Here is a 13,384-nt window from a genome sequence, read left to right as displayed (position 1 = left end):
TACTTTGTACTCGTCATCTGGGACTAAAATTATGGTCAACATAAATGTATGTATAAAAGTCTAACAATATTAAAAATTATTTCGATTAATTAATTGAGGATTGTGGCGGATTGAAATTTATTAATTCTTAAGTTCCAAAAATCAATATTCAAATTGATTCGTGACATAAATATAAAATGTATAAAATTTACGTGAATTTTTATAGGTTAGATTACGATTGACATTGAATTTTTATAGGTTAGATTACGTTAAGCAATTATGAATGAACTGAATTTTATAGGTTAGGTTAGTTACTGATGCAATTGCGTCTATTTTATATAACACGCTGATCAATTTGAGCAATATATGTTTTCTCTAAAAATAGGCGTATTTTGTAGTTATTCTCGGTCACAAAACTTTGGCAGATTCAGAAAGACAATCATAGAAAACGTGTGATGCTAGAAAGCATCTATCGGGATATAATTTGTTATCACTTTTGATAGAGGTTATTCGATTGGTGAGTGACATCTTAGATTGATCAATATATTTTTTAACATAATTTAATCATAAATTATATGTCAATTTCTTATTTCATGGTTTTTCTTTTATTTTCGTAAAAATATTAAAATTGTTTAAAGATTCCGGAAGGTTTAGGAGTAGATAATTTTATATATGGTATCTGTGTATAAATAGGTAAGATAGAACTGTCGAAATTGACATTTGAAGGTGAAATTAGTATGATGTCAAAGTGTCATATTTGTCTGTCAAAACTCGTTTCAGAAAATATGAAAAAAGTTTTCATAAAAAAGTTTGTAACGTACTTTAGGCTTTTTTCATGTAATATTGGATTTGAAATTTTATAAACTAGGTGATATAAATAATAATTAATATATCTAGCAGTCAATTAAAATTTTATTGTCCTAGTTTCTAATAAATTTGGTGTCAATAAAGGGTGAGAATTGTCCAGAATTCTAACTTCTAACTGAAATAAAAATCTATTTTTTAACATGATTGAATTTCTTTGAATTTTTCAAAGGATTATGTTTTTTAAGGCTGTGTTACCATCCCTTAATCTCTAGGTACTCTACCTTTGTAAATAGCAATAATGAAAAATTTCAGTTAATCATTTTTATGTAACATTACAAGATCTACAAGTTTGATCTCAAAATTTTTGTTCTATTTTCTACTGTTGTTCCAAAATTCAGAAAAATTACAAATAATTCTACTTCAAAATCGAATTTAAAAACCCATTTCTTGGACTAGTATTTTCTTTACTCAATGTACAAACCATAGCGATCTTATTTGATTATATTTTCGAAAATTTACAAAAAAATGTTGTTTTTATCGTAACTGTTCAAGAAGCGATTCAAAACAACTAATTAGCTTAAAATTATCTAGATGATTTGTCAATTTGAATTCTGTTACATCGATGCTAAAATTGTTGATTTCAAGTTGAATAAACAATACAACAAAATTCCAATGAACAATTAAAAACTTACTTGTATATGAAATCGTTTCTCAATATGTTTTTCATTTAGATTATAAATATATTCATTGGTTTAAAGCCGATTTCCTAATCACTTTTTAACACAATTTTTCTGTTGATTTTTTTATCTATGACAGCAAATATAAAGCAAACAGTGTTGCCACAAGATTTATTTAGAGACAGAGCGGGTAACAAAAATAAATCATTTTATATCAAAACCGAAGCAGTTGAAACGAAAATTATTATATACAAAATCAAGTACATTCAAAATAAGACCCTATAATCAAAGATTATATTTATATTACATAAATAAATTACGGGTCAAAACGTTTAACAAAAAAGAGGTTGGGTAGAAAAAGAGCCAGATCTCACGCGTTTAATCCACCTTTGGCAACGTTGTAAGTGAAATTCGAACTACATATACAATATAACCAAAGATTTTATGTTAAGTTCACATAATAAAACATTTATTTATATGTTTTATTTACTTCAGTAGTTCGATTTTATCGCATATGGAAATTATGTTAAAGAAATTGTTCACACAATTGAATAGGTCTAATTAATTTTTTCTGTAATTATATTTTTTCTCATTACCCAACTATTATATAACTGATATAGTATATTTTTTCGTGATATGGCGAAGAAAAGCTTAGAAATAATGAAATGGATGATTATTTCCGTCCAATTGTTCGTAGGCTCGCGTTATTATGCTTATTGCAAGCTTTTCGCAATTGTAGTTTATCATAGCTATTTTTCTAATTCCTCTCACCTTTTAGAATAGTTTTAATAAATATGTTAGATACGAGGGGTGATCATAAAAACGTTATAAGGCGAATAAAGAAATATGCAGTGAGCTGACAAATGACATGTGCGGAAACGGCATGCAATTTAATAAAAAATAGAAAAAAATTGAAGTTTAATGCATGGAATGGTTGAGATTTGCTCCAATTACATATTTTCTTTGAAATTCCAGAGATTACACAATGACTTTCTGAATTTGTATTTTTTTTCTGTCATGACATTCTTTAATCTCAATATATAATCGATTATAGAAAATATTGATTGATTATTAAAATGATAATCAAGAAATAAATACTTCAGTGGTTAATAAATCAAAAATTTTATATATAATAAACGTTAAGTTGACTGTAAGGTACCACAAAAACTTTCTTAATATCGCTATTCGAGTATCTCCACCCAACATTTCGAAACTCAACATCTAACCAGTCAACCTACTTGTCGTTAAACGAACGATCGTATATCATAAATCTCTCTTCCATTCCACATAACGAAAAAAAAACACGTTCAATATTTATTATGAAAAGTAGTTGTGATACAAAACAGGTGCATAATTATTGCGTACAAATAAAACGATTAACGCGTTTTGTTTATATCACAGTAATTAACGTATATACGAGGAATTTAACCGGTTACCCATGGAGAAATTACGGCCATTCGATGAAAAAGAATTGGTGATTTCACTTAATGTGTACTTAGCATATTAGTATTAATGTTATAATAAATCGAAAAGATTCTTAAGAAAAAATAATATGTAAAATTCGATCTTATTAAAAGTAAGTATATTCAGGACCTGCGCACTGGATTTTCAACGCCTTCTCTGTTACTGGCTCACGTCTAAAAGCTTACTTTTTGGTGTTTTATTTTTGAATGTTTGTCAATCTGGATTCTGAAACTAAGTTGCAATCATGCATCGAGAAATAACCAAGATTATTGAATGAACATCGTCCATCTTGCAAAGGTGTTTGTTTATTAGCTGTTTGCATTTTTGTGCATTTGAAAGTTATTATTTGTTGCGAATTGTGCTGTCGTTTTTACTTACTCAATATGAGTAAGCGAGTAAAGGCCTGCAGTGTACCAGGATGCACGAATAAGTAAGCGATAAGGTGAGAGTAATATTTACTATTTATCAACATAAAAATATTTAAATTGAAATCAAGTTCATATCTAAATAAGAATGAATCTTTTCTTCCCAACTTCACTAATTTGTATTTAGGAAGTCATCATTTTGTTGAATGATTTTATCCTTATGTTACTTTTTTATAGACATTCCATCCCTACGAATAAAGACGTTTGCAGAATTTGGTTGCAAAGAATAAATAACCCCAAGTTAATGCTTGCAGATACAATATTATCATCACATAGAATATGTGATATTCATTTTGAATCAATTTGTAGAAACCCCAGGGGCAGGTTAAAAAAACTTTCACTGGCAACTCTACATTTACCTGGTAAGTACTTATATTTACTGTGACAATAAACCTCTTATGAATCCCAGTGAAAAGTTATTCAGAGGGAAAGAATTGCAATTTCCTCCAATAGTCAATGTCCCAATTTATAAACCATTCAATAGAAGCTCAAAATATATAGGATTAGATCATGTCACTCCTTATGTGGCAGGTTGAGTAGCGAATAAATTATTTGAAAGTCTCAAATGCCACTTGTGTAAAAATATAATATTGTCAAACGAATTGATTGAGGCAAATTCATTAATATATTCTAGGGAACATAAAAAAATGTTTTATGTGCGCCTTAAACAAAATTCTGTAATATTTTTAAAAGTTTTTCTGATAAAATTTTCGAAAGATTGTCCCAGTTAATCAATTCCTTAGGCATAAAGAAACAAATATTTCGTTTGGAGGATTTGACAGACATTTCCTCAATATTTTGTTCAGATCATAAGGATTATGGAAATATGTTTGTAAATATTAAATTTTACACATGCATCTTTCATTCCATAAGTACTATTAATAAAATTTTTAAGGGCAAAGATCAAAAATATAAAGTCTATGATGTTGTGATGAATATGGCATATGTTAAATATAGGGAAAGCTGCAAGAAAGACATTAATTATCCATGGTTATAAAATCAGTTTTTTATATACAATTGTATGTACCATGTACAAACAGAATCATTTTTTAAACACACCAACATGTCACTGTTGACAGTCCTAAGCCTGCTAAAGTGTAAAGGAAAATTTTTTGTTTGTGGATATAGTTATAAAATGTCAGAAACAAAATAAAAATTATAATAATCATCCTGTGTTTCAATATTCCATCTACCTATATCTTTATAAACCATTTAATTGTAAAATTTAGATGGTCGGACCTGGTTGTCACATATATTGTAAATGAAACCAAAATATTTTACAAAATACTTCTTTTAAACAGCATTTTGATTTCAGGTATTTATATTTTCTTGTAATCAACAATATTTGAATTTGAAATGTTAGCTATAACCCATTCATCTCCATTTTCGCTTCGAACTGGGTCCGTCTATTTTCTCTACTTTAGTTATTTCCATTACTCATCCTATTTGGCCAAAAAATTTCGTATATAACTCGTAGGCATCTGTTACTGAAGGATGTAGGATCCTGAAAACACTTGTTTTGGAAATGCCAGCCACTGCAGCAATTATAATTCAATGTTTTCTGGAGTAGTCACTGTCACAACAACTCCCGCAAGTGGGTCATCTTCTAATGATTCTCTTCACCGATAAAACAACTTTGACCAATTTAATCTTTATGATTGTTTAGTGTCAACGCACTCTATTTACTATATGAGGCCACGTGTGTTGTTTATTGTTTCTTGTGGCTATTTTCAGTTGTGAAAACTTTGTCAGATTCATAATCCATCATTTATAGAAAACGTATCCGACAATGAGGAATTTCATAAACAATGCTAGTCAATTTATTGGTTGGTGTTATATATTCGATTTTAGTAGAAGCAGATTGAATTATAAGGTTTTGTTTGTACGCTATCTTCATACGGAAAGTTTAGGAGTAGCTTCCATCTAGTGTAATATTCTATTTAACAGTTATATCAGTGCCTTCAATAAAGGTGTGTGAAATAATAGTCTTCCTGTAGATATATTTAATAAATATATAAATATTTTCGGAGAAATCGCTTTATCATTATCAGTGAAAGCAAAATATCAAAATAATAATTGACTGTTTAGTTTAGAGGATGTTATAAAGCTGAAAATTATTCATAATTTAATTTGACTCACCTATTTTGGTAAAAAATAATTAATCCGCCACTAATTTATTATATAGGTAGATTTTATTTGTAGGAAAAATTCAAAGACAGCATGTCGTCAACTTTCATAATTACCAAAATTTGATTATTTATTATTTCATATTTTTCAAATCAAAATTTACTTTCCATTTCGAAACATTGACTGGCGTGAAAATAAATGAGGTTATAATTGATTTTACGTGCGTGTTGTTATGGTCAATAAAATACTCATAGATAAATTAAGTAGTAAAAACTGTACACACAATTAATTTACGTAGAAGTACTATTTCCCAAGAAATCATTGGAAACTTTGAGGAATATCTTTAGCCCATTGTTATATATGGTCACACAAATTTGACCCGAAATGGTATATTTAAACTTCGCGCTAATATTTTCCTCCTAAACAGGTACAACTTTTTTTGATGTTCGTACGAAGATTGAGCGCCAAATTTCAAGCAGTGTGTATTTGTTATCTGTTACTATTTACTATTTAAAAAAAGTTTTGAAGTATGGTATGTTTGTGAAATTCAAACATACTACTTCTTCTTCTCATTCGGCTTCTACGTTCGAAAAAATACGAACTACGTCAGGCTTGCGGATTTGTCTAACCAAATTATAAATCTTATCTATCTAATATCAAGATAATCAACAATTTTATTATTTAAACATCCATTTTGTAGTGTATATTATTGTAGTTAAACTATTTCAACATGTAACATCACTCAAAAAGTCGTATGACTGACACATAGATGGCGCTGTCATTGTCAAATACGTATGACATTTGTAAAACAACAACTTTCAAAATACTATATATAAAATGTCATGACATTTCAATTAGTCATAAAAAAAGTGAAGTGAAGCTACTTTTGTATTTTCAAAACAATTTCGAGTCTTAATATATTCGTATAATTGCCAATTGATGAAAACAAATAGTGTATAATCACAATAATAGCTTCAAAAGTGTTAACCGGACTCTGTTCCCTCGAAAAGAACCATTTGTTCTCTGAATTTAAACGAGGTGGTACAGACACCGATGATGGTGAACGTTCTGGTCGTTCAATTGAGGTTGCTACCCCAGAAAACATCGAAAAAGTCTACAAATTCAAAGTGGGTACCGCGTTTAGTCACAGTCGATCAAAAACAACAACGCGTTCATAATTCAGAACAATCTTTGGTCATATTTACACGTAATTAATCAGATATGTCATAATGGATGAAACATGGATCCACCACTTCACTCTGGAATCAAAACGATCATCATTTGAGTGGACTGCAGTCGGTGGACCACGTCCGAAGCGACCAAAGGCACAAAACTGCTTCTCATCCACCGTATAGTCCAGATCTGTCCCCCAGTGACTGCTGGTCTCAAAAAACTGCCCGCCGGTAAGAAATTCAGCTCAAACGAAGAAACAATTGATGAAACTGAAGGCAAAAAACAAATCCCTCTACAAGGACGGTATCGAGATGTTAGAGAAGCATTGGAATAATTGTATTGCTCTTGAAGGTGATTAAATTGATGAATAAAATCGATTTTTGGCGACAAAATGTGTTTTTCTTAGTCACAAGACTTACTGAGTGATGTTATACGTTATCGAACGCCTGTGCTACCTACGAAAAATTGTATAATAACGTGTAATTCTATTAACGTGATCCTTAGAAGAGTGGCTCTTAACTCATACTGACGAGATCTAGTTAAGATTATACTCTTCTATTTTAGGAATCCTAACCTATAAACTATCGATAATATTTCAAAAATCGATTAACGTGTTCTCCCCCTTTTTAAAATAATAAAAGTACGCCGCTGTTTTTAACTCGATTACTGTACATCCATTTATAGATATAACATATAACGTATACAAAATTAAATTTGGACGCGGATATAATCATATTTATTAAATTGAAATTATTATTTATTATATCGGTCTCTGATTATAAACATTGTTGCGTACTTGTTGTAAGAATGTTTTACGTAACCAACATGTAAGGTGTACATTTCATCAGTCTGTTATTTTTTTTTCTCGAGATAGAAATAACTGAATACTGATTTCGTAGAATGGATGACCGGGAGGTATTTCATCTTGTCAAGGTTGCAAAACAATCTTAGAAAAATATTAAATGATTAAGTTGGTAATATGGTACAAATACACGTCTGTAAATAATTTCATTACCAATAGAAAGTTCCAATGGGTTTTTTTATGAGGTTTATAGAAATGATAAGGGGACGATGTTCACTAAAAGCTTCTTATCTAAATACTTTATTATACTTGTTCAACAACTTCTATTTCTACTTTCTATTTTATTGTCAACATGATAGAAACAAGTTATTAACCCTAAGAAAATTTTGTTGATCATTTAAATATGAAAACTGTCGCAACTCGAAATTTTACAATTTTCCAGCTACAAGAAAGATTTTCAAATTCCTACGGATAACGTGTTTATTTTCCGACAAAACCCGTAGTATTTTGGGATAATACCGTTTTTGTATAAATAGTTTGATAAGTTTTTGTTTTTATTCCGCAAAAGAAAGTAGTATTTTGTGTTGCCACGTGCTTCAAGTCTAATAACACACTTCGTCCCAGGGACATTTTTTTGTAGGTCCCGGCCTAAAGTCGTACGTACCGGGGACGTCCATTTCAAAAAACGTTTCAGCGGAGTGGTCCTATGGACGTCTCAAGACGTTTAACCCATCCACTGCTGAGGACGTGTATAAACGGCTTCCCACAATGTATCACACTTCGTCCCAGGGACGTTTTTTGTAGGTCCTCGTAGGTCCCGGCCTAAAGTCGTACGTACCGGGGACGTCCATTTCAAAAAACGTTTCAGCGGAGTGGTCCTATGGACGTCTCAAGACGTTTAACCCATCCACTGCTGAGGACGTGTATAAACGTCTTCCCACAATGTATCACACTTCGTCCCAGGAACGTTTTTTGTAGGTCCTCGTAGGTCCCGGCCTAAAGTCGTACGTACCGGGGACGTCCATTTCAAAAAACGTTTCAGCGGAGTGGTCCTATGGACGTCTCAAGACGTTTAACCCATCCACTGCTGAGGACGTGTATAAACGGCTTCCCACAATGTATCATACTTCGTCCCAGGAACGTTTTTTGTAGGTCCTCGTAGGTCCCGGCCTAAAGTCGTACGTACCGGGGACGTCCATTTCAAAAAACGTTTCAGCGGAGTGGTCCTATGGACGTCTCAAGACGTTTAACCCATCCACTGCTGAGGACGTGTATAAACGGCTTCCCACAATGTATCACACTTCGTCCCAGGGACGTTTTTTGTAGGTCCTCGTAGGTCCCGGCCTAAAGTCGTACGTACCGGGGACGTCCATTTCAAAAAACGTTTCAGCGGAGTGGTCCTATGGACGTCTCAAGACGTTTAACCCATCCACTGCTGAGGACGTGTATAAACGGCTTCCCACAATGTATCATACTTCGTCCCAGGAACGTTTTTTGTAGGTCCTCGTAGGTCCCGGCCTAAAGTCGTACGTACCGGGGACGTCCATTTCAAAAAACGTTTCAGCGGAGTGGTCCTATGGACGTCTCAAGACGTTTAACCCATCCACTGCTGAGGACGTGTATAAACGTCTTCCCACAATGTATCACACTTCGTCCCAGGAACGTTTTTTGTAGGTCCTCGTAGGTCCCGGCCTAAAGTCGTACGTACCGGGGACGTCCATTTCAAAAAACGTTTCAGCGGAGTGGTCCTATGGACGTCTCAAGACGTTTAACCCATCCACTGCTGAGGACGTGTATAAACGTCTTCCCACAATGTATCACACTTCGTCCCAGGAACGTTTTTTGTAGGTCCTCGTAGGTCCCGGCCTAAAGTCGTACGTACCGGGGACGTCCATTTCAAAAAACGTTTCAGCGGAGTGGTCCTATGGACGTCTCAAGACGTTTAACCCATCCACTGCTGAGGACGTGTATAAACGTCTTCCCACAATGTATCACACTTCGTCCCAGGGACGTTTTTTGTAGGTCCTCATAGGTCCCGGCCTAAAGTCGTACGTACCGGGGACGTCCATTTCAAACCTTCAAAAAACGTTTCAGCGGAGTGGTCCTATGGACGTTTTTTAAATTACGTCCCTAGAATGTACCAAGTGGAAACAAAGTCTGTCCCGGGGACGTCCCCAAGTCCCGAGGGGATGTTTTAAAAAAGTTTTTCCAACGTACTTTTGTGTGTACTAAGGAAAACCAGTTGTTTCATTGAATAGGGTAATTATTTCGAGGTACTACCCTATTTTCTGGAAATAGGTAACTTTTTTGAAGTTGCTGCAGTTTTTTTCAGATTTTTTTTCTAGAAAATACTGGAAATCATTGCAACTCTCTTTTTTTTACCATATTGCGCGCAAAAAGAACCTAATACCTAGGTCAACATTTTATTTTGCAGCACTATCCATAACTCCACATTGAATGTCCCCGCCTAGCTCCTCTCCAACTCAACCGATTTAAATGGTCAAAAGTTCAAAAGAAAGAAGGTGTTTCAGCGAGTGTTCGTAAACCAAAACGAACTCTGTAGCTATATTAAAACCCGAGACATAGATCTTTGAATGTAGAAATTTTCCAAAAACCTACAAAAATACATAACTCCACGTTGAATGTCCGCGCCTAGCTCCTCTCCAACTCAACCGATTTAAATGGTCAAAAGTTCAAAAGAAAGAAGGTGTTTCAGCGAGTGTTCGTAAACCAAAACGAACTCTGTAGCTATATTAGAACCTGAGATATAGATCTTTGAATATAGAAATTTTCCAAAAACCTACAAAAATCCATAACTCCACATTGAATGTCCGCGCCTAGCTCCTCTCCAACTCAACCGATTTAAATGGTCAAAAGTTCAAAAGAAAGAAGGTGTTTCAGCGAGTGTTCGTTAACCAAAACGAACTCTGTAGCTATATTAGAACCTGAGATATTGAGGATAGAACGTGTGTATGTGAAAAAGTCCCATAAGTAATGTACATGGGGAAATCGCATTTGAGTATAACTTGAGAATGGTGAAAATTAGATGAAATCCGATGGTTGATGGCTGATCTGTGCATCAATACCTTTCATTGAAAAAAAAATTAGGCAAATCGGTTGGTTAGAACGCCTGAACGGACTCGGAATGGAAATCATCAATTTTTTTAATATATAAAATTAGCCGTCTGCCAATTATCGCATGTATAGTGATATATTTAATCGGGATTTCAACATATCCTTTTTTAAGCCAAAGAAAGATCAGTGCAGTCTCTGTTTTCAATATGAAACAGTGAGTTGTTTCGATATGCAAGCTATTATGTCGGTTCCCAAGGGAGACGTATCAATATTCTATTACAAATCAAGGCTGAGTACTATGAATTTTACTGTGACCGAATTAAAAAGTGATGAGACCGTTTTGTTATGTGTATTATGAAGGTGAAGGCGGAAAAGGTGCCACAGAAGTTTGATCCTGTTTATATAAATACATGGAAGAACAGTCCTTGAAACGTAATAACGAGAATTTGGAATTTATAGTGACAACTGTGGAGCACAACAAAAAAACAGTTTATTTTTCGTTTCAGATACACAATAGCAGTACTAATGTACGCGGTACAAACTCTAAAGCAGGGTCCACACCATACCGCGACCATTGTTTTGTCAGCTCAATTATTATTCAGAGTTGAATTGAAACTTGATAATTATAGAGAGTTAAATCATATAAATATCGTGGAATTTATCCCATACCGTATACAGTCTCCAACCAAACTTCGTAGTTTAGAAATTATGTTGTAAATATACATTTCCGATTGCCCCAAATATAACCTAGTTATTCATTTCAAAATTAATTGGCCTATAGACAACAAGGACGAATCTTCCAAGTTCTACGAAAAGAGTTACTGTTATTTCTTGTTTATAAAAAGAAAATATGTTACGCTAGGCTGCACTGGTTTATACAATTACCGTTAAGACACATATTTATATTGTTTTTATTCAAAATCTATTTATATTATTTGCGTATCTTTCGACGTCCCACTCATCTCTACCTTCTAAGCATTTCCACCGCCTCCGCTCGAGATGCAATCTCGAATTGACCTTGGATTTCTTCACGTACTGTGAGTCATTTGAATTTTAAGACTAAGGTGGATGAACAGGAGGCAACCGGTGGGTAATTAATCTCTACAAATCTAATTGTTAGGTTAGGTTATATAATAAGTATGTAGACAAGGAAATACCTAGGAGAAAATTAGCATTTAATCGTGCTTCAATTATTATTAATTAATTCGGTGATTTATGCGAGGTCGTAGAATGTTTAATTGAACAAAAAACCATTCAAGAAATGTAATTAAGGGTAAAAAAACTACTAGGGCAAGAAGTTTGACGTTTTGCAACTATTTGGAGGCAGAATGTTAAAGTTTCGTGCATTGGTAAAGCTGAATCATGAATCGCAGAATTTTTTGCCTCGAAATAGGTGCAGAAGATGCAGACTTTCGAGTAAAAACATGATTCATCAGTGAAGATGTAGTAGTGCTCCAATGCCCAAGTTAACCCTTCTTACTTATACGTAGATGTCGATGGTACTTTTCTTAAGGCCGCTTGACATGATGCAAGACAAAATGCAAGATATTGCACGCAATTCCTTGCAAGATCAAAATATTACATAGAGGAATATTGCATGTCACTTGTCATTGCAACATGACGACATGACAAGTGAAAAATTTCCTAACCTCAAACATTATTTAATATTTTTAAAACTAGGTGAAATAAACAAGAAAAAAGTGGTCAGTGCATCACTGGCAATAATTATATCTGCTGCTACCTTTATTTTTGGAGTCCGATGGATAGTTTAGCAGCAGAATTGGATGAGAAAACGGATAAATTAGTTGAGTATGGATAAAGAAACATATAAAAAATTCCTAGCAGATTATAAACTAACGACTCTCTAAAATTGCAACTTGTACGCAAATAAAATGGTACCAAACCGATAAAGTGCGAGATCTTGCGTGAAACAATCAGATGAACTTCATCTACGCATGTTTTTGATCAAGAAATATCGCGTCTTGCATTGCATTGCACGTTGTATTGCATCATGTAAAGTGGCCTTTAAAAGTCGTTTAAAATCTTAAACTACCATTACGGATTGTCGTAATCGATTCAGAAACACTATTCGACTAATGTTACAAATATTTCTACGAGACCAAGTCCCATGGTACTTTGGATCTTCCACTTTTTCGTCATTTGATATTAGTTCGAATTTCTTAAAACCGATTAAGCATCCTCGAAATGAAACTTTGGTACATATTTAGAGGATTTGCAACATCCGTCTGATGTAATTCTGATTTTAAACTGTTTATTACAGATCCGAAATATCAAATAAAATGGTTCCCAAAAGGGAGCACTCAAATAAAACTTTAATAAGGAATTCTAAATAGATTTAGTTTAGAATACGATTTAGAAATATTCTTAATATATAAAATATAATATGACGGATTAGAATTGTCGACAGTTATGTACCTTCGTTACTTCCGTGACCTTTTCATCGCGTGATTGTCTATATATATATATGCATAATAGTCTACGTGTATATATTTATATATTGAATAATGATAAGCGAAGAATCTTGGTAACAACCTTTTTAAATACTTCGTATGACATTAGTGGTGTTATAACTAACATTTCCGTCTTCCTCGATTTGTTCGATTTAACAAACTAGTCACGATCAACATCGTTTTTTATAAAGTATTATGCAGGATGTTATAAGGAGTCATGACTGGCTCATATGGTTGAATAAATATATTTATTTCCTTTATTTAAACAGGTGATGAAAAAAAAGGAAAAAAACTATACAAGACTAGAGTTTTTTAACATAAATTACTATTTATAAAAGTGTATACTTCAATTTTGACGTGTTTCTGAATTTCCCTTCCTTCAAA

The 13,384-nt window shown here is 33.1% G+C and overlaps 1 protein-coding gene and 1 long non-coding RNA gene across 3 annotated transcripts in view; one reads left to right on the top strand and one right to left on the bottom strand.

The window, feature by feature from the left end:
- The window catches only part of LOC130893868 (uncharacterized), a 50,768-nt gene that overhangs the window by 32,103 nt on the left and 5,281 nt on the right, over positions 1-13,384 (bottom strand). The gene's annotated exons all lie outside the window — the stretch shown is intronic.
- On the top strand, positions 3,071-4,520 carry LOC130893875 (uncharacterized). Its single transcript, XR_009059260.1, has 3 exons — positions 3,071-3,369; positions 3,530-3,714; positions 4,248-4,520. It is a non-coding gene; the product is annotated as an uncharacterized LOC130893875 (long non-coding RNA).

Source organism: Diorhabda carinulata, chromosome 5 (assembly GCF_026250575.1).
Source record: "Diorhabda carinulata isolate Delta chromosome 5, icDioCari1.1, whole genome shotgun sequence".
In the NCBI taxonomy this organism is placed as follows: domain Eukaryota; kingdom Metazoa; phylum Arthropoda; class Insecta; order Coleoptera; family Chrysomelidae; genus Diorhabda; species Diorhabda carinulata.
The sequence above is the reverse complement of the archived record's forward strand: the minus strand, read 5'-3'. Positions and strand labels throughout refer to the sequence as shown.